The sequence below is a fragment of the Pantherophis guttatus genome, chromosome 6, assembly GCF_059756535.1.
Source record: "Pantherophis guttatus breed Tessera chromosome 6, ASM5975653v1, whole genome shotgun sequence".
Taxonomy (NCBI): Eukaryota; Metazoa; Chordata; class Lepidosauria; order Squamata; family Colubridae; genus Pantherophis; species Pantherophis guttatus.
The window spans coordinates 50000001-50024002 of record NC_142068.1 but is presented as its reverse complement, the minus strand read 5'-3'; the positions used below and the strand labels follow the sequence as shown (position 1 = coordinate 50024002).

The 24002-nt window shown below is 34.4% G+C and overlaps 1 pseudogene; it reads left to right on the top strand.

The window, feature by feature from the left end:
- The first annotated feature begins 5146 nt into the window (after positions 1–5146).
- Positions 5147–24002, top strand: part of LOC148113112 (uncharacterized) — a 65737-nt pseudogene continuing 46881 nt past the window's right edge.

Here is a 24002-nt window from a genome sequence, read left to right as displayed (position 1 = left end):
CTTGATGCTTAAATGCAAGCTACATAGCTTTACGATAATCAAACTTATAATACGTATGCTCTGCACTTAAATTAACCTTCCTGCTGATAGGCAACCAATATAATGTTAATTAAATACTATAATGACTTCTATATCACCAGAGTGCATTCTAATAATCCAAAATTGGGCTCCCACCCTTCTAACTTTCCACCCTTCTAACTTTCCACTTAAAAAACTGGCTTTTTCCATTTGTATTGGGATAAAATAAAATTGCTTGGAGGGATGTTTATGTGTTGATCGATGTTGGTTTAGGATTCCAGGGCTTTTTGGTGTTGTTTGTTTGCTCCAGATTTTTGTTGTTGTTATTTGCTGTGAACAGTTATAGTTCATAAGATGGGTAGCTACAAAGATCTCATGAATAAATAAACAAATTTCACAACATGGTCTCATATATGATTTTTGCCTCCTCGACTTAAGGCTAGATTAAAATATCACCTGGCCACACTTTGGTTTTCAAAAACATATTTGCATTTATGATACTAACTGACTAAGAAACAAGAAAAGCTTCTAATCATTTGTCAGAAAAAGACCTGGAACGATTTCTTTTGTTCCATTTAATGTAGCCAAATCAATGTTATATTGTAGAATATCATATCCGTGACATAAAGTCTTGCTCTGAGGTTGCGATTTGGCCTTGTGCCTTAATTTTTTTATTTAAAGGTCATCCTAGCCTATTTGGTCAAGTAAGATACAAAAGACAGATAGTTGGAAAAGGAATGCTCTGGCAATGGACTCTTCTATCTCTTCTTCTGATAACAAAACAAATTTTGCAGATAAGATATGATTTTTAAAAGTACTACCCTGTTTCCCTGAAAATAAGTCCCTGATAATAAACCCAATCAGGCTTTTGAACACATGTGCTAAAATAAGCTTCCCCGAAAATAAGCCCTCCCCAAAAATATTTAAACGCAGAACTGGAAACCAGGTAAGATGGCAAGAGGAATTTCATGCACCCCAAAATAATAAGACCTTCCCGAAAATAAGGCCAAGTGCTTATTTTGGGGTTCAAAAAATATAAGAGAGGGTCTTATTTTCAGGGAAACACTGTATCACTGTAGTTGTATAATGAACTCTCCTTGGATGTATAATTTGGTCATACAGGTTTCCAGTATTTGGTGACATCTGCTGACATTTGGAGAACATTATAGCTGTCATGATGAGTTTGGTCAATAACAAATTACCCATATACCAGAAGGAGAAAAAAATGTATAAAGGAGAAATCTATGTGGGTCTAGAAACATTTTTTCTCAAAATAAAGCTTTTACTTAAAGCTACATCTTTGCAGTATTAGGCATGTTTATTTATACTGAACTAAATTCCATTCATTTTTTTAAAACAACAACAAAGGTGATGATGGTGATAGTGAGGGATTGGAGAATGGAATTTAGCAGATGTTTAGGAATATGTTAGTGGACAACACACTGAGGTCTTAAAAACAGATTTGGGAAATAAAGGAATATTTGGATACTCTGGATTAGGCCCTTTAGTTCTTAGGATGTCTCTATGCATTCAATTCTGAAACATACTTAATCTTTATCCTATACAATTTATACATTTCAGAATAACATTTATTCTAAACAAGTACAAGCAACACTTTGCTTCTGTATATAGAAAAAGGATTCACTGTAACAATGAGAGGTACTTAGAATGTACCTTGTCTTGTCCCTTATTGAAGTGTTCATTTATATTTGACATGTGATTTAAGAAACATATATTTAGAAAACAGTGAAATTTATCCAAACGATAAACATGTAAAATGCATATATTCCAGTGGTGGGTTCCTCCCGGTTCGGTCTGATTCGGCTGAGCCAGTAGCGGTGACGATATGACGTCACCGAACCGGTTCTTCCCCCCCACCCTCCCACCCCCCACACCCATGTTATTCTTACCTTTTATTTGGTCCCACCCCCAATCTATTGCTGCCTCCTGAGTCCCAGCTGATGACTAGAGGGAAAAAAACTGTTTAAACTCTTGCCGCGGGGCTTCAAAGGGCCGTCCTACAGCTGATCAGTGTTAAAAGCAAACAAATGAGTTGGGTCGTAAGTGTGAGGACTGGTCATAAGTTCGAGGACCTTCCAGAAATGACTCTGACCAGCTAGCCACTCCCACCTAGTCACATGACCTCCAAGCCACACCCACAAAATAAGCCACGCCCACAGAACCGGTAGTAAAAAAAATTAGAACCCACCCCTGATATATTCAATTCTAAATTTCAGTATTCACAGTTCAATCTCTGTTCCATCATTTCTATGCCAAGAGATGTCTAAAGTTAAACTAAAGTTAGCAATATTGATTAATAAAATAGCAACTACTGGAAATATTATCATGTACATGAAATTGACATTCCAGTCTGTTCACAGTACTAACCAGAGTGAGCCTCACCTTGACCAATCTTAATAAATAAGCAGCCATGGTCAGAATTCATTATTATAATATATGAATGACATAGAAAAAGACAGGCAAATAGTAATCCATCGTTTAACTATAATGTTTGTAACTTCTTTCTTTAGATAAGAGTATTTTCAGAAACTTATTAGCAGCTATGTGCTGATCTCTAACTCAAACTACTAAAGTTTTAATTAAAAACTAGAATGCTTCAGTACTGTGTGCTATAAACTTTACTATCTGTTTCCCGTCAAAGGTGGAAAGAAAATTACAACTACTTCTTCATTTTATTTTAATTAAAAGTAGTTAGATGGCCATGATCGCCTTTCTTCCACTTTTGTTATTTAATGGCCATTAAAGTAACAGCATTGAAGGGCTATTTAGCATTCTGTGAAATCACTGATGGTTAAATACAGCAATGGGAGCTTGGCTTCCAGGGATAGATCTGATTAATTAATTTAATGTGTAAAGGAAATTGCCCTCCATCCAGGCTAAAAGCATACTGCCAGAGGAATGGTATGCAGGGGAGTTCTTTCTATGGACGTCTCCAATTTTCTAATTTCATTTATCTCTTGTCTAAGGGAAAGTGGACTCAAATGCAATTAATGAATGTTTCTTATATTTTCTGCCCTGTAAAGTAGCCTTGTTTTTCTTTCAGGAACCATGTTATCACAGTGAAGTTTTCTGTGCTCCAACTGATCTCCTTGGCTTGTCATGAGAAGCACCTTTGAATACATCCTATCCAAGCTTGACTATAGAAAGAGTTAATATACAACCTGTTCACAGGCGTCAACAACAGTAATCTTTGCAATTAACAATTCCAATATGAAATATGGGACTCAGAGACACCAACCTGAAGTTCTAAGTCAAGGGCAACCCATCCCTCACAAAATCTTAAGCGGGACTCTTCACAGATTTTCCAAAAGTTGTTCTGTAAAGTAATAGACAAGGACAATTATTAAATTAATGAAATGGTATAATCTTATTATTTAAATTCTAGTGGTTTAGAACTATTAGAAACAATGAATATAAAAGCTATTAACTATGTACTATTACTACCACCACTAATAATAAATGTGAAAAGAAATAAAAATAAACTAAACTTTTTTGTCCTACCTCTATCCTATGCTCTATTCACAGGCTGTCAGCCTCGTGGGGCAAACCAGACAGGAAACACAACCAGATGAGCTATACTTATTATAAATCTACACTGGCAGAATCTTGCAAGTTTGAAAGTACGGTTCAGATTGTAATTATAATGAAAGCATTATATTGTTAAAAAATATCACGTGTTGCTCCAAGGACAGTCACAAGGACACTTCATCATTGGAGAGCTATTAATCTACATTATTTTTTTTCCTCCAAACACCCAGTGGGCATAACTGCCATCACACATATGTCTGTGTTCTACCCAGAGGTGAAAATCAGCAGGTTCTGACAGGTTCTGGAAAACCGGTAGCAGAAATTTTGAGTAGTTCAGAGAACTGGCAAATACCACCTCTGGCTGTCTCCAGAGTGGGGTGGAAATGGAGATTTTGCAATATCCTTCCCCCAGAAGTTGGAGGGAATGGGGATTTTGCAGTATTCTTCCCCTGGAGTGGGATGGGAATGGAGATTTTGCAGTATCCTTCCCATGCCATGCCACGCCCACTAAACCACGCCCACAGAACTGGTAGTAAAAAAAAATTGAATTCCACCACTGGTTCTACTGTATTTGTTTTCATCCTGAAGGATACTGAGGTGCTGGCATTGTTTAATACTTGTAAATTGTATTTAACTTTATTTAAAAGAAATGACCCCTGGGGATCATATATATTATGGCTTTTGAACAATGCGTTTTTGAACAAATCTTCTGTTCAAACCAATGTGGGTGAACCAGTTGCCAAGCTTCTCAGTTTTGATCATGTGACCATGGGGATGCTGCAATGGTCACAAGGGTGAAAAATGGTCATAAGTGACTTTTTTCAGTGCCATTGTAACTTTGAATGGTCACTAAATGAACTGTTGTAAATCAAGGACTATCTGTAATATCTTAAAGCATGGATGACCATTATGGGTCTAATACCTTTGGGAAAACTTTCCAATCTTAATCCTGGCCAATTCATTGGAAAAATGACCCAAACAGTAGCTTTGCAAGACAACTGCATGTATGGGATTAAATGCACTGGGGTGGGGTGGGGGGAATCAGTTGGGATTCTAATTTTTCCATTTCCATTTTTGTAAGTAGTTTCAATTTTCATTTTGCAACAATATCATTTTGCAATGATGTTGTTAGTATCATTTTTGTCTTTGACTATAAAAAAAGTAAAACTTAAAACAAACATCATATAGGATTATTGTCAACTGGGCTTATTTTAAAGCTGACATTGTAGGCTGGTCTATAAGAATGAAGGCTGATATTTTTTACAGTTCATCAAAGTAGTACTATCCACTATCCAATACCTGCAAGAATGGAAACTTGGCCAGGGTAAAAGAATTCCAACCATGTATATTTCTTATCAGTTTACATAAAAGGCTATTTCTAGTCAACCATGCCACACACATTATCTTTACTATTTTGCCTCAGTAGCATTCACATAAAACTGGACTTTGGGATCCAGGATGAATAGTGAGCAAGGACAGCTGGTCGCAGCTACAGCAACATCCATAACCACAATGATACAGGGAGAAAGTAGAATATGAGTAGCTTGAATGGTGGATCACCATCAATAATTAAAGAAGTATGAGGTGAGTCTGCTGCTCAATCTGCCAGAAACTTTGATTTTCAGAAAAGGAAATATCTTCTGGGAGATGAATAACCCTATGACAAAACAGAGTAGATACAACTTCCTATAAATTAATCATTTTATGTTAAAAACAACCAAAAATATATCCAGCAGATGGGTCATTTTTTGTATAAAGTCTCTGCCTGATTTTTTTTTTTTGAGGCCCTAGTCAAAATGGACATAGAAAGCAGTGCTTGATGTCAAGAAGGAGGGAAATTTCACAGCAAAAAACAAGTTCAGTGGGATCCCAGCTTTAAAGACTTCATTGGATATATCATTAAAAAGGAATTGTAAATTGTCTGTGCAATAAAAATTGTGCTGGAAGAGGAGAAAAATATCACTTCTACAGTGGAAGAACAAGATGCCTTGAGCCTGCAAGGGATGAGACAGAAGTGGCAACATGATGACATGTCCCTTAAAAATTATTATTGAGATGTCTTTGTACTGCAGAAAGTGGGGCAATAAGATGGGATATTCTTTGAAAGCTCAAAAATTAAATTTCCTTCTTACTGGCTGACTATTACCAGGCTTAATGGGCTTCTTAAGTTGTATAATTAAATGCCAGTTCTCTACAATTCATGCCTATAACAATTTAAGTATGGTGTGGGCATCTTTAAACAGAACCTATTTCACATTTGTTCTTCTATAGATCAGAATAAACTATTCCACAGAGCCAAAGATATGATCTTTGGCTGACTTGTCTTTGCCATTTACTCTATTAACTCTGAAGAGTTCTATTTTAATTCTGAAAAAAAATTGTTCAGTGGATTAATTGAAGAGGAAAAGAGCACATTTTAGAAATCCTCTGCATATGCAACCTAGACTTCTGAAATAAATTATTTAAATTGGGGAATTTCATAACACATTAAAAGAAAAATACTTGTTTTTCTTTCAAGATCTTCTCTGAAAAAATATGTACCCAAATCAGAGAAATTTTATAGAAGGTGTGCATACTAAATAAATTATGAAAAAGTCTATCCTGATTTACAAGTGATATAGAAAAAAAGTAGAGAAATATTTTTAGAAAAATTGCTTTTGTGAGAATGAAATTCTTTAGTAAAGAATAACTTCTATAATATCAACCTTGAACTTGCTTAAGGCATTTATCATGTCAATAATTTGATTTTTTATTAATGTAGCTATTTTCAATGTATGTAGGTCTTCAACATTACATTCATTGACAAGCTTTATAAACCTATGCAGAAGAAATATATATCTGGAAAGGAAGTGGGCCTTGTTTAATTATCAAACTACTTGTCATGCCCCCCCGTTGGAGCCTAAATCTGCAGGGGAAGATGAGCTGGAACTTGAACTGATAGAGATTGAGGGGGCAGCTTTGTTGGCATCGGAGGAAAATGGGGAAGGCCAGGGCCTTTCAGAATTAGAACAGCTTGTAGACAGGGAAGGACAGAGGCAGAATGAACATGAGAGGCAGAGTTCAGGTGAGGAGCAAGGACCACCTCCTCCTGATTTGACAGCACGGAGAGTGGACAGAAGGCGAGAACAGCACAGACTGAGCAGGCTACTCGAGAGAAGAGTGGCCCGTCCATCTTCACAAGACACACCTGGGGAATGAGACTTAAGGAGACACTGTGGGAAGGGGCATTTGTCAAATGGTGAGTTCCTGAAGTGTTAAGTGCTGACGTTTGAACTTTCTTGAACTTTCCAAGAGTCCTTGCATTCTCTCTGACTTTCTGGACTAATTAACTGGATCCTTTGCTTCCTGAACTCCTTGATTTGCCCTGATGGATTTATTACTGTGCAGCCTTGGTGTAGACAGTGCTGAGCTAGACTATTTGTAGCCAGAGGCTGCTTGAGGTGTGTGGGGGGGGTTTGTCATCACTTTGCTCTGGGACTTACCAGAAACGTGGGAGTGTTTGAGGAAATTTGGAGCAATAAAGGGGCGGTTTGAACTTCCAGCTGCCTGTGTGAGCTCTGTGCCGTGGCCCGGGTCATCACACTACTGCACTGATGATATTATCTAGCTTGGTAATGAAACATACAGTATGCAAGGAAACAACCAAGCTGAGATACTACCAAGGATCATACTTTTTAAGTGCAGAAACCACCCAAAAATATTTTGCAGTCATAAAATATGTAAATATGTAAATAATGTTTAATTTTATTTTTACCATTATAATGTCTTTAATTTTACCACTCTGTTTGGAAATAGGACTGCAATCATATCCATTTTTTACTTGGAATTCATTCCTATTAAATACATTCGAGCAGGTCTCTGACTAAGCATGCATATAATGTCACTGTCAGTGCGACCAACTCTCAAGGCTCATATTGCAAATATTAAGAATCTGAATAGGGCTGCCAAACAACACATGGAACTCAAAACTTAGATCATGTGAACACCATATGTATATCCTTGCTTAACAATATGTTCAAAATTAATTATGTAATTAGTAGTATTAGTAGATGGATTCCTGTTTTCTCTTTTTCCTAGGTCAGTGTTTTTCAGCCTTGGCAACTTGAAGATGAATGGACTTCAACTCCCAGAATTCTGGGAGTTGAAGTCCACTCATCTTCAAGTTGCCAAGGTTGAGAAACACTGTCCTAGGTGAACCTGTTGACTTGTCTTCTATCAGATCCGTTCCAAGGTCTACTTTATAGGTAAAATAAATTGTTTTTCTTTATATAAAAATACAGTGAATAATAGAACATATGAAACTACAAGTACAAACAATTGTGCCATACCAGTTACAATCATCAAGCTCAGTGCATCAGTGAAGAAGGAATGAAGAAGTTGCAGTCTAAACTTTACTCTCCAAATGCCATTTCCCAACTAAAGACTCTGACTAACAGATCCCTTTTGTGTATCAATGAACACTTTTGTCATTTTGAGAATATAAGCATTGTTACAAAATGCTGCCTTGGAGGGGCCTAGCTTATTCCCAAAGTTGCCCTGGTAGTAGTCATGAGCAGTTTTAAACTGCTATGGAATAGAAAAGCAAATCTGCTCTAGCCTATGGTGGCTCAGTGGCTAAGACACTGAGCTGGTCAATCAGAAAGGTCGGCAGTTCTGCGGTTCGAATCCCTAGTACAGGAGACTAGATGACCTCCAAGGTCCCTTCCAACTCTGTTACTGTTACTGTTCCTGACCTGGATTGCTGAATTCCAGAAGACTGGTAAACGGCAGCAGGTATTAGAGTTTTGTAGTCTTCTTGTTGCCATCTAGTCATCTTCTGGAATTTGGCAGCCCTGATCTGCTAGCCCTGATCTAGCCCTGTCTCCCACACATACCCGGTCCTGATCTGTAATTTTCTCTGCTGCTCCACTTGGCCTTTGTCACTTTTGATAAAAGCTGGTCTCACTTCTAAGTAACGTTAGAGCCTCATTATTTTAATCTTCTGTGACAGCCTGCAAGGCACCCCAAGGAACTGTAAATAAGTACAATCCCCAAAAAAACCTTTTGGTTTGCATCCCGCCACCCTTCCATTTAATTCTTTTTTAATTATAAAAGTGTAGTTCTTTTATTTTTTCCACAGAAATTTTTTTTAATGAAGAGGAAATTATAAGAGTGCATTTAAGGACATCAGTGAGATGATTGTTGAACTGCTCTCTACTTCTGGAACTCTCAGCTATTAAAGATCAAATCTGCTCCCATCAGCACCATAGAGAAGAAAGAATGACCAGCAGTGATTTTGAAGTAGTGAAGTGAAGTGCTTCTCTGATATAGCCTCTCCTTTTTTTTTTTAGACTGTACTTCTCTAACTAGCCATTAAAAATATTACCTTCCTTCCACCTGCATAACCTCTCTCAGATTCTATTTCTGAACACATTGGTGTGTGAGAGAATTTGAGGAGGTTGGATTTTTGTACAGAAATAGATATAGAAATAGAGTGCAGAACCATGTGTTTTGCATTTATAGGATAACCCCTGCATAGTAAACCTATTCAGCTGGTAATGAAAATTGCACAGCATATGCCATGTTAATGATAGGAAAAAATTAGGATGCCTCTTTTTACAGTTTTGTCAATAAAAGTTAAAAAGCTCGAATTATTCTGAAAACATTCCTGCTTCCCTTTTTGGCAAATGCTCCTGACTTTACCTACCTTATCTAGCTTATTACCTACCTAGTGTTTAAGCACCTGGTGAACTTCACAAGCAATCACCTGTGTTTTTAATAGAGGAGCCATGTGGGAAACTCAGCACTTTTCTGTCAGACTTCACTAATAAAGGCTTACAAATAAGGATTAGAGAGCCATCGGCAAATATGATAAATAATTCAACCTTCCATCATTCTGACTAACAATCGGAGGAAAGCACTTCCATCCTCCCACTAGATAGGCTGATAAGGGAGGTGGAAAGAATCTGTCAGAAATGATTAAAGTTGGTCCTTTATAACAAGCTTTCCATGTGTTAGGGCTGGTAACCATGAATCCGTACTTGCTTAGCAACATATATTGTTTCCATTTTCCTGTCAATTTGTTCTGTGAGCTGTTCTTACACATTTTGGGGGCTAGTAAAAAGCATTGAGCAAGCATGAAAAATCAACTTGAAGAGGGTCATCATCTCATCAAATTGCCTGAGCAAATGTTCCTTAATTTAAATCTATGTCCCTCTCTCTCTCTCTCATATCTATTTATCTAAAAACGTGAAAGAGTGAAAGAGAAATTCATATCAGATAGAAACAAATACACACAGATTTTAAGTGTGAATTAACCAGTGGACATGCATAATTAAACAGCATTCCGGAAAAAAGGCAATACAATAAATTAAAGTTAATAAAACACATAGTATGTGAAATACCAGTCATGCATGCTTGTATTTATATATACTGTACATATTCATCCTGTTATTGTCTTTTGGAGTAAGAAATAATAGAGTGTAGAAAACAACTAAGAAATAGTATGCAAAAGCAATTCAAGACATAATATAAAGGAAACATAACCTAAACTGCAACAATATCATTTATTATATGTCTCTATATTTTTTTTCCTTCACAAACCCTTTGCACCTCTCCATCATGTCTGTATGCAGCTTTATTCATTTAATTTTTTTAACTTCTGACCTCTCTATTTTTCAGGACCTTGTTAACTCCATGCAACTAAAACTTTATTACTCTTCTCTTCCCTCTTGATTCATTCCTTCTCCTTTCATTTTGACTCTAATTCAGCCTCTCTGCATAACCAAACTACTTCTTTTAAACCATCCACTCACTTTTATATTCAGCCTTTACTTATTTAGCACTCTGATCCTTTTTTTTTTAAATCAAACACATATTTGGAGTACCTATTTTACGCTTTATTCAAGTTACGTTTAGTTTTTTTTTTCTGTCATGCTCAAATTTCACTTTCATACTAAGTAGGTAGAAAAAGTTCAGTTGTGTCTAAAGCCTTTTTTTTTTTACAACAGACCACATTCTATTTACTATCTTTTAATCATCAATTGTACATCATGCACTTTTCTCTGTAATATTCTTATCTTTAGTAAGCATTCTATCTACTTGGTCTGTTTTGCCACTATTTATTCTTGTATAACTAACAATTATACTCTTCATGCTGTAAAATACAATTACCTTGGTCTCTGATATTTTCAGTTCCTTATATCTCACTGCAGAGCAATCTGCATCAAAAAACTAAGCACGTGTACATTTACATACCAAATCAATGCATCTCTACTATCTTCATGTACATTCCTTACATTTTTAATATATTAAAGTACCAAAAATATATCAGACTTATTCTTCAGTATGGAAGATTTCATTAGATGCTCTGTTTTTTGTCAGACATACTTTACATTAATCATATATTGTTTTTCCCACAGTTAGCCATTAACTTTTAACCTCATTTCACAAAATATTCCATAATTCTAGCCAATTCATTTTAACATACATTTTCTCTCAGCAACAAATGTATAACAAACGTCACTTTTCAAATACACAGACTTCTTGGTGACTTGATGAACAGCAAAAGATGGTCTTACAACTCCTTCTCTGGTATAAAGTCACAAGGCACTCCCTAATTTTGCTATCACCTCTTCAAATTTTTAAATCCTGCCAGACACTTTCTGAAGCAGATTTAAGAAACTGACCACCCCACAGATGTTGTATTCAGTCTGTAAATAAAGATGCAGTAACAATGTCAGGCACAATTGGGTTTACGGTGCATTAAGTAAAAAACAAACAAATAGCCATATCTTCCATTTCCTAATTATACTATCTCCACCTGAAAAGTTACCATTTATCAACATTCTCACCACAGATATGCCTTCTTTTCATTTTCTTTCTTGGAGACTAATATTTATAGTTCTTGTTTCCACCCTTTGGCATATAACTGTTATTTTCTTACACATAACTAAAATGCTTCTTGAAGAATTCCCTCAGTCCACTTCTATCCCCTATCATTTTATCATTTTATTCTTAATTTCATTCACATTGCTAAAAGCTCTTATGTCTGGTCCTCTTTATCCACTTTCAACAAGTTTTATTTCCAGCAACATCACTCTGTAATTTTCTTGCCTCTTTTAATCTTAACCATATCTTGTTCTCTTTGACTGCAATCTTTGTAATTACCCTTTTCTGTACGTACATATTATACAATATCTTCCTTTTATTGTTGCTTCCTGAATTTTTTCTCTTCCACAGCTTTTTCATTTCATAATACTGCCATATATTTAGTTTCATATTTTCCATTAGCATGACTCCACTAACCACAGTGGCACTCTGCAATATAATCCTTTTCACCTTATATCAAGCATTGTGTACATACTCTTTTTCATATCCATTTCCTCTCCTTTCTGCCTGTGTGTGGGCAAGTTGGGAGTTGATCTATCTTCTAAGATTGTTTCATATTTTCTATTCACAGACTATCTTGGTAAATTTGATTCTGACCATTCAGCATGAACAGCCAAATGGGGTCTTTGGAGAATGCAGGAAAGATGAACTAGATGTCAGCCCTTCTCAATAATAACACCACTGTTTGGAAAACCTTCGCCCTGGAGGTGTTTCTGGCACCAATACTTCTCCCTTTTTAGAAAATGATTTTTTTTCAATGACTTTTGGCCAATGGTAAGATTGTGAACAGCCCCTGAACTATTTGGTTTATAATTTTCTATCTTTAATTATGTTTCTAAGACTTGAATAATAATACTTTAATTCTCCTTTCTTTTACTCCTTTCCTTTTATTTCATACCTGTTTTATTTACATTTTTGTTGATAATTGTTCTTAGTAATACCAAAAAATTGCTGTACCCACATTTAGAATCTCTTATCACCATAGTATCCATTACTAATTATCTGTCTTGTAAGCACTCAAATTGTTATGGTTTAATATTTATATTCACCAGTTACCTTTTTCATTTGTTCTATAGACTCTAAATAGCCAAAGGACTTTTTTTTCATCTTATCCCTACCCATCCATTCATGAGTTCAAATAGTTTCTAATGACAACTAAGAGTTAAACAATGTTTCCTCATACTTATCTCAGCTCCTCCATTACTACCATTCACTAGAAAATAATATTTAACTTTTTAAAATGTCCCTATAGATTTGTATTTTTATATTCATCCATAAAAATCCAGGTGACATCAATTTCTGACAACCATTTAGCTCTTTCTTCATTTTTAAATTTATACCTTTATTTCCTTGCATTATCTCCTCCCATAAGTTCAAATTGCTTTCATTTATTTACATCCTAATTCTTTCTATTAAGAGTTTAGAGTGATTCCTAATTCCTGATACATCACACTATTTTTAGAATAGAGTTAATCTCAACAACTGCTATAAGCACAAACACCTTTGTCTTAATATACAAAATACCTCCAGTGATTGGTGGTACTAATTAAGTAAAGGTACAACTGAAATATTTAACAGGCTTTGTTAGGATAGCAGTGCTGAGTGGTTGTTGTTTTTTATTATTATTAATGTCACTTGGGAAACTTGTTATTTATTTTATTTTTTTTAGTTCAGGTTGAAATGTTGAAAACAAGTTGTAAATGTTCTGGCTCTCAAGTGAATAAGACTTGCCAGCCTATAAAATATTTTCAGCCAGGAAAAATATTCCCCCACCCCTTTCAACAAATCAGAGGGAGCCTAGTGGCAGCTAAGGGAAAACACTACAGATATATTGGTGTGATACACTTCAGAAAGATTTTATTTAAATGATAGCATCCCCAAATTTTCTCAGTAGCATTGATAAATATGAAACAACACTTTTTATTAGTATAGTGTTTGTGTATGTCTATGTGTGTATGTGTATGAGAACCCATGTTTTACCCATGTATAAACAAGTTAGTTAGTGTCAAATATAGAACATGACCCAAAATTTAATTTTCAAAGATAATTGTTCCATATTCATCTTAATTAATCTTAATTAATTAATTGCTCATATTTACATCACATGTTGGGTAGCTAAGCCACAATGAGAATGAGACAAGACAGGTAAAAATGTATTTATGAATGAGCTATCTCACATCATTTGCACATGGAACACTGTTCTCTCTCAGATTGGTTAATTCTGAAATAAAGAACTTCCCAGCTATTTCTCTTTTCCTCAAGCCTAGTATGGAAAAAAAGCAACAGACAGACAGACAGACAGACAGACAGACAGACAGACAGACAGACAGACTATATAAAATCTTTCCAGTTTATTAACAAGAATATCATGCAACTTCCAAACCAGCATCCTGCGTTTTGATTGGTCCATTTTCTTGGTCAAGATCTTCAAGAACTGACCTGTATATTTTCTGACCAAACCTTAGCATTACTTTGATTACTTTATAGATTTAATTTCTTTGTTATTTTTGAGTGATATTCAGCTTTCAGTTTAGTTTCACATACTTAAAAAAAACAGTTTGTTCCTTCATACCCATACTAGGATAAGTACCTATGTTTCATTTCCATAGTTAGCTATAAAGCCTAAGTTGCCAAACTGACCCAAGGGATCCATGTTTTAACAGACCAATCTATATATTTTAAAATGTTTTTTTTTCCATTTATTTACAAGGAATTTTGTACTGCTATTTCTAAAGACTATGTGAATTTTATAGATTTTTTGATATTATTTTAATATGCCAGCAAGTTGATGAACAAGTGTGACTTATCCTTGATAAAGCTTCAGGACCAGGATAATAATCTTAGATACTTTTGCATACTTCATGTTGTTATTCAGTGTACTTAGTGTTTTGCCCCGCAAGTGATTCCTAACTTTTCCTGGGTTCTTTGAAGTATAGTGGCCTTCAAAGGCTTTAACCATTTGAAAATTATGCAAGAGCCATAAGAAAGGTGATTTGGCAAGAATAGTACACAAATGTGAGAAAGCAGAATTTATTGTTGTATAATTGAATTCACACAAAGATAATAACTTCCAATACTTAGAAAGACTGTTAAGATGTATTTTGTCCTATTAAAAGCTAAAATTAATTTCTTTTAAAGATTAACCAAATAAATTAGGTGCAGATTAATTAATTAGATTTTATGTGTATAGTAATAATACTATAATTATTAAGATGTCTTTTCCTACAATGTTTCAGAAATTTATCTGAGTCAGCATTGTTTATTTTAATCAAAGAGCCTTGATTTCCTACATAATTACTTATGTTGCAAGATAAAATATTTTGATACATATCTATCTGTTTTGATAATCATACACAGAACCCTAACCCACACAGACAATTAATCTTTAATTTTGCATTTTTCATTTAATCTCATAAATATTTAAACACCAGGATAGAGTTTATTCAGGAAGAAGAAAGGTTGGTCTTTTGGATAAGGTCAGACGGGAGACTATGTGAATGACCAATACTTAAAAGAAGTTGCTGTGGTGTTTTTGTTTTTTTTAAATTTAAATTTATTATAATACAATACAATCAGTCAGACAGTGTTACTTTTCCACACAGGTTAGATCAATTCTTCCTTTATGTTTCATAGTTCCAGGTACATACATACATACATACATACATACATACATACATACATACATATTGCTCCTAGAAGCACGAAGCCGAAAACACCAGCCTGAAGATGACGAATGAGACTTCGTCGAAACGTTGCCAAGACACTTCCAATTCTACGTGGGAGAAAACCCGAATAACCAAAGACACACACACACACACACACACACACACACACACACACACACATACACACACATATATATATATCTTAAAATTTATATTAATTTTCATCTATTTTTTATTCGGTTATCAATCCACCTGTACCAGTCATCCCACACCATATAGTATTCAGAATCCTCTTTTTCATTTAATTCTAACGTTAATTTGTTCATTTCGGCACATTCTAAAACTTTCTGAATAATAAGTTCCTCTGGTGGTGTGTCTTTTCCTTTCCAATATTGCGCATATGCTATTCTTGCTGCAGTGAGTATATGTATAATTAAATATCTTCTTTTTTCCCCATTTTTAGTCTTTAGTATTCCCAGGAGAAATGTTTCAGATATCAATTCAATTTTTTCATTTGTTGATTCTTGTAGCCAATTTTATATTTTTCTCCAATACCTCTTCGCTTCAGGACAGGACCATCACATATGAAAGAAGGTATCTTGGTGGTATCCACACTTCCAACATTTGGGGCTTACATTTGGGTAGATTTTTGCTAATCTCGCAGGTGCTAGGTGCCATCTGTATAACATTTTATATTGGTTTTCTTTATATGTTGCTGCTTTTGTTAGTTTATAGTTTCTATTCCAGATCATTTCCCATTCATCCAAATTTATATTATGTCCAATATTTTTGGCCCATGCTATCATTGGCTCTTTTACTATCTCTTCCGCCCTGTCAAACTCTAGTAGATAGTTGTATAGTCTGGATAATATTTTTTTTTCTGGACCTATCAGTAATTTATCTAATCGATTTGTTTCCACCTCAATACCAAATTCTTCTATATCTTTTTTTGTATCTGGATTGGATCTGCAAATATGGCCAGCAGTCAATATGTATTCCCTGCTCGCCTAGGAATTGGTTACTTTTGAGATTTCCTTGATTGTCTAGGAGCTCTTTATAACTAATCATTTTATTGATCTCTAATGTATTTGGGTATATCATGGCTTCCATTGTTCGGGATTTTCATATATTATTTTCTTCTAATTTCCTCCCATACTTGTATTAGTGCTTCTCTTATCTTATGTCTATGAAAATACGTTTTGGTCTTTTTCTTTTTATCTCACAGGAAGGCGTGCCACCCTTTTGTAGGTCGTGTCCTTCCAGGGTTAAGATTGTTTTATTTCTTAAATTCACCTATTCCCTTATCCATACTAGGGTGGCCACTTTGTAATATATTGAAGAAGTTGCTGTGGTGTTTTATCACTATACTGTATTTGGATTCCTCAGCTCTACCATGTATCTCTTTTTAATGCCATTCACTTTGTCATATACTGAGCACAGCATGGGTGTTATTAGTTTAGTTTAGATTAGATTACAATTGCCAGGTATTCTAACTGTCCAATTAGACATATTTCCACTTTCTTTTTTTTCTACATTGTGCTTAGTACCTGGGAAAGCAATCAGCAGTCAGAACAGGTTTCCATCAATGTTTGAGCAGGTAAAGAAATTAGTGATATAGCTATCAGTGAGCAATCCTTTCAAAAGTGAGGTGCTTTCAAAATGAAAGGGAAATTTACAAATCTATCATTTATTTATTTATAGTTATTATTTTTGAAACTGCACATTTACCTCACAGAGGGACTCTGGGTGGTATAAAAATGAAACATTAAACTATAAAAAATAGTATATAATTTTTAAAAGAGGCAAGGATTATTAAAATTGAATGCTAAAAGTTATATAATATACACAACCTAGAGAGTGATAATCTTTTTTTTTATAATAAAATAATGTGAATAATCTTTTTTATTTTCTCTTTTCCTTTTTTTCTGCACCTTTTTTTACTAGTTTGTATTACTTTTATTGCACTTTTATTTTTTAATAAAACTATTTATTAAACAATAATATAAACATACACTTCCAATTTTTTGACTGTGTCATTTTTACTTTAATTAACATCAACACTTGTTTTTTTTAAAATAGTATATTATTACTACATATTAAGATTATTTCATTTTCTTTATAACTTTGTCCTTACAGAGACAAGTGAATTAGTAAAAAGGATGATAAATTATCACAGCGGCTGATAACGTTAAATCAAATTGAAAGTGAAAACTACTTTACTTGCAATAAGGTACAATTTTCGTATTATGTTTCTTATCAGTCATATTATTACATTCTTATAATGTGGATACTGACCTAAAGAGACAAGAATCAAAGGTCAGTCAGGATAACAATATATTTAGAAAATCAGAATATAATATTCTTTCAACGGTCACAATTATGTATATTTGTTTTTACTTTTTCTCATTAATTTCCTAATCAAATTATTGAAGGGTTTCAAGAAGTAAACCATATTGGGGCTCTAAAAATGAAGTAATGTTGCTACATGTAATTCCTTTGAATTCAGTAGGGCTTAGTTCTTGGTAGAGTATCTACACAGTATCAGGTTATATGTGACCCAACCAACTTCATATTCAAAAAGTCTTTTTAAAGTTTAATCTAGTATGCATATCAGCACCTTACATTTGTGCTATATTAGAACTAAAATGTTCGCATGTCAGACCCACAATGAATTCATTGTCGGTTTTAGGTAACAAGATAATTACCAACTGCCAATCTGACATGTGATCTTCCAGACAGAAAGATGTTCCTGGAGTTTATAAATGTAGTCCTAAGAAATAATGGTATGAAATAGATAAGTTTATATATACTGTAGAAAGTTTCTCACAAACAGAAAGACATGAAGTTAAAAAAGGATAATAACCACACAGGAATTAAGAGTTGGAAAAAGATGGCTAATGAACCAAAATGGATTTAGATAGCACTGACTATTGAAGACATCCTATTCCAGGGTGCATTAGTGAGGAGTTAAAGAATGAAGAAGAAAATCACGAAAGAATGAAGAAAGACAAACTTTGATTGAATGTATCTAGTTTAGGTAGATGACCAGAAGGAGAAGTGGACCAAAGAAACATCAGTATGACGCTAATCATGAAAGATTGGCAGTTGAGTGTACTTAATATCCTCAATTAACTCTATCATGAGAGTATCTGAGGTAACAACAGTTATGCTTGCAGCTGTTTAGATATTGCCTTGTTAGAACCTTATATGGCAGGCAGAAAAACAGTTAATCTGGAAATGCTAAAGGAAGCAATAAATTAATGTATCATTTTACCAAATTCATTAAAGTTAAAGCTGTATGAGGAAACTGGAAGAGGACAGAGCTGTTTTATATATTGGCTGAGCTAAAATGCTGATTACATGATTTAAAAAGTATCCCACATTTTTCCATATGTGTAAAAAAAAAACGTTTTATGTGCTGAAGCTTGTTTGCCATCTGATACAGAGGCTGTAAAAGTTCCCCACTTTACTTAGATATTAGCTGAGGGCTGCAATAGAAGTATACAAATTAATTTGTAGCATTACCACCCCCTCAACTGTCTAGTATTCAATCAATAGATCAACTGATCTGAACTTACTGATGTTGCCCTTTGCGTGGATGTGCACTATTCACACATGATAGTAAATACATTGTTCTTTCACTTGCTGGTAAAGGTTCATGATAGGATGGTAGAGCCTGCAGAAGTATGAATAATTTCCCAAGTTCTTTCAACGTAAGTGTGGAAAAATTGATCTAGGTACTTGCAACATTTCTTTAAATGATTTTAAAGAAAAGCTTATATGATTAAAAATATCACAAGCTTGATTATTTTTTCATTTGTAGTGAAAAACAATCTGCCCAGGCCTCTGAGCTCATCCCATATTCCACAAAACTGTTAAAATTCTGAGTGATTCTGAATATTCCCACCCTGCTCCATGTTTCTAAAGACAAGTAGTTCTATAAAAGCATGATGTTTAAGTTTTACATCATTTATACTTTTGATTAGATTTAAAATATTTTATCATACTCTTTGCATTAATATGACACAATTCTCCCAACATTGTCTTTTTAAAGGATCAAAACTATTTGATATTATCACTTATTAGAAGAGTCTGATAATAGAAAAATAAAATAACCTCATTCTATTGCAGAAAAAGATATACAGTATATAAAATAAAATAGTTATCTGAAGACAATAGCTGCTAATGCTGATTAAAATGATTCACATGTAGAATTTAGCAAAGTAGATGTATATGAGTCGAATGACCTTTTAAATTAAAAAGAGAATTAATATATTGATATATTATATCAGGGGTGTCAAACCGGCAGCCCATGGGCCAGATGTGTCATGTGCAGCTCTGTGAAAAGAAAAAAATGTTGCAATATGTCACATGATGGCAACGTGACGGGACGAGTTTGACCCGTGTACTATATCAATTAAAATTTTGTTGTTTTCAATGTTAAGGTTACATTTTGTTAAATGTAACATGAAATAATGAAGTGAGTTAATTAATTATTAATTAAAAATTAAGAATTAATTAAACCAAACTATGAAGAGATACTTTGCCACTATGATAAATAACAACAATATTTATTTATTTATTTTATTTATTTGGAAATTTATACTGCCGCCTATTCACAGATGGTGACTCAAGGCAGCTTACAAGATATAAAACCTCACATACAAACAATAAAACTATTTCCTTAAAATAAAAATTTATATGGCCTGCCTACTCATACTCGCGATTCTCATAAACTAACATAATATTTTAAAAAGACACACACAATAAACAGTTCTTACCAGATTCAGATTTTAATCCAAATAAAATGAATCCACTGTTCTTCTCCAACTTTCATGTTTGCTTCTAGCTGCTTGCTTTTTTTCTAGGTTTTTATCTATGAAATTTCCAGCTTCCCAACCTTGATCAATTTATAACTGTTCTCTTGGACCTCCCCTTTCTTTAGGAAAGAAGAAAAGGTTAAATTGAATAGAGGAGTTTGAAGTTCAGAAGAAAATTAAGAGATCCACAATGCTTTCTGGTCTATGTTGTAAAATAATGTATTTTTAGTTCATGGTTGGGGAGGATACTATGAACAGATCATAATGATATTATATTTATGGAAATAAGGTCCTCTGTTTTCTTTTAGATTAGTTTGCTCTGATCACTTTTCCTCATGTTTGTCTCAGTAAATAATTCAATCATGTTTTACATATAATACAATTATTCATAATCTGGTTTGCTATATGCCATATATTTTGAGGTGTTTTGTTGCACCAATTTGAATACTTTTTTAGGACACTAGTCTACTCTAACACTAGTCTACTCTACTCTGATTATAACAAGTCATTGAACTGTATTCTATAGGGTGGCTTAGTGGTGAAGACTTCATTCCCCACTTGGACAGTTGAGAGTTTTCAGTCCTAGGTAATGGTAGATGTTTCTTTCCTAGAGCACAAAGAAAAAATATCTGCTACAAACTCCATGTGGCATCAGGAAGGGCATCTGGCCAGTAAACACTCAGCTCCATCCAGTCAGCGTCACTCGACCCCAAATTAAGGAATTGCAGGATTGTAAAAAGGAAGGTTATTTTATTGAACTGTACTTTATATGGTTTGTTAGCCATATATATTGCTTAATTGTATCTTTTAAAATTTCTGAGATTTGTGATCTTAAGCATTTCCATCCTATTTCCCAATCCATAAAACCTTTAGAAAAGTTTCCTATGGACAATAATAAAGAATTATAAAATTCCTTTGATGCCTTAGTTATTATATTTTCCACTATTTTTAGAGCATTATTTACCTAATAAAATTATCAGGTAGTAAAGTACAAATAAAAGAAATCAAATGCACCACAAGGATGAAATTCTACTTGTGGACTTTGCATAACAGCAATTTTTCTGGTTGCTCAGTCACCTGCAAAATGCTGGATTTGAAGCAAAAGATATGCTCAAAGTAATTGACATGTCATTTATATGGACCTTTAGTCAGCCAGAGCAATAATTAGGCTTTGGCCAATCATGTCAGAGAATATTACATATTAACAGCTATTTCATAGTTATTACAGTACAATTAAAGTACTTATGAGGTTGTGGCCTATAATGTATGATGTTAACCAGCAATCACCTTTACTGCTTGACAGGAGAACTGAAGTCAATGATTCAAATCAATTCCCTATTATTAGTTGTCCTTATACATAGCCAGGTGTCATTTGTTACATACAGAATATGAATTACAGTACAAGTTCAATATGTAGGGCAAAGTAATTTTCCTTCAATAAAACCTATATTCAAATTTTCTCGCACCTTGCATTTCCACAAATGTTGCCCTCCCCCATATTTATTTATTTGACTCTGCATCAGGGCCGGATTTTCCTATAGGCTAACTAGGCTTCAGCCTAGGGCCTCAAGATCAAGAGGGGCCTGCATTCAAATTGTTAGCAAAATTAAAATTACACTTTCACTATAGGTGAAAGGGCCTCATAAGTGGAATAGCCTAGGGCCTCTTTTCATCTAAATCCAACCCTGCTCTGCATCTTTTCTCTTAAACGCCTCTTTCTTCTCCTGATATCTGTCTTTGCTTTCAAGTAATATTAATTGAATATGAAATACAGTTGAAGATCATCAGAAGAGATTGTTTCATTCTATATTCTAGAACTTCAACATAAGATGATCTGATAATTCTAAAATTGAAAAAGGCTGTAGGGAATTGGAATTCTAAGAGCCCAAATTCAACTTGAACAAAGAAAACCTATAATGGATAGGGAATGACAGATCACCACCTCTTCCTGAGTTCTTTCTTCCTTAAACTGGGCCCTAAGAATAGGAAAACATATCCATTTTACCAGTGGGTTTGTTTGTTTGCTTAAGGAACAAAAAAAACCCCTTTATTGGGTTTCAAACGGAAGTAAAATACTTATTCCAAATAAAAATAACAAAATATGGTTTTGGACCATGATGTAATAAAGAAGTCCTGAATCCGAAGTGTTCAAGGCTAGCTATTACCTACCTCTAGAAATTAACATTTTAGGAGGCAGTTTTTAAGAATGTTCTATATCCTAAACATATTCTATATGTTTATTTATCCCATACTAAATTCCTTTTACTAAAGGAAAGCAAGGAATTGCAGTTTTGAGAATCAGTATATGATAGTAGAAATGGAAATCTGGTTCCAATTGTACCAAAGTATTCATTCTAGTAGCTGAATTATATATAAAAAAGAAGTATTACCCATTTTAAAATATGTTAGCCAGTTTACTTTTAAAGGATAGACTATGTTAGGATTTAGGCGGTAAAAATTCAAGTTTCTTCTTTCCAAGCATCTGAGACAAGGAAAAGTGCTCAACAATTCCAGCAATGGGTTGTAATTAATAGAAATAAAACTGATGAAGAAACTGTACAATTTATATATTCTGTTGAATTTCTCCTTCATCCCTCTGAAAAAGATAACCGATTGATTAAGCTAATTTACTGGAACCTAGGGAAACAGAATAATATGTATTAATGGCAAAATCATAATCAATATTTTATTACAGCTGTTCATAAAATATTTACCTCTCACAGTGGAATAATTAAGAGGATATAACCTCAGGTTTATGAGGGAAGTCAGATGAAATAAAGTGGTCCATTAAAAGCAACAGTAGTCTGAGCATGTAGTGCATTTAGAACTTTTTTAATAGTTTTTTTTTTAATAAGCGTGTCCATGTGTACAAATTGCAGTAATACAACCTGGAGAAGACTAAGGCGTGAATGACTGTAAACGAGGCCTGCAGATTCAGATTTGGGTACAAATGGCAATATAAGATGGACCTGTGCAAAGACCCTCCTAGCCATTATTGCCATTTGCTCACTGAGCAGGAGTATGAATCTAAGAAGACTCCCAGATTGCACACTGGGTTTGTGTGGGTATTGCAGTGCCATCCAGCACCAAAGCTGGCACGGGCCTGGAAACAGTGTCCCCACTCCTACAAACCAAAGCCACCCAGTCTTTTCAGGGTTCAGATAAAGCCTATTATTCCTCATGCACCTTCACAGTTTACAGACCTTAGAATAAGACATTCATGGCATTGCTTAATTTTTCAGGGTTACAGATATGGTCCTTTCATCCATAATTAAATCACAGATGGGAGGAGCATTATTACAGATGAAACTGGCATTCAGTAGCAGTCACTAGGAATCCAGGCCACTGAAGAGCCACTGATAGGCCACCAGGGCTGGGATCAAGGAGTATGAAGAACCATCACAAAACAATGATTGCGCAGTCTGTAACTGCAGCCCACTTCTTGTTTCCCATCATATCTGCCCATTTCTGTCATCTCCATGATGCTTTGGCCCATCTTAATCTTCTGAATGGCAACCCCATTCCCATTACCCAGCCCAATTCCCAAACACTGAAGCTATTTACTTCCCTCACCAAATATCCTTGGGAGGGGTCACTGAGAACTTTGTTTGTTTAGCTGCAAATCTTGACAGTTGATTTTTTTTTGTTAAAAAAATAATTTTTAACATCCATCTTAATCCCTCTGGGAACATTTATTTAGTTAACTCTGAACCTGAAAACTAATCGGTATCAAGTATGAGCTACAAATGCCTTCATAAGGATACTCGAACATTTAATATGTCTTTGGAAATGTATATATGTAGTAGAGCAACTTATCTGCGATGTAAAACTTCTAAATGTCAGTTTAAGGACTTTTATCATTTTTCTGCTACAACCTACCTGTTGAGGAATATGCGCAGAGTAACCCTTGAGTAGCAAGGGTGTGCACATAAAAAAATGGCTGAGAGTGATTGTGAATAAGTACTGTCAATACACAGACACATTGAGTTGTGATATTCTTTTACTTTTAGGAAAAAACAAAGCAAAGTCCGATAAACAATCCAGGTCATACACAGATAAAGATAGTTAATTTGTCAATCCA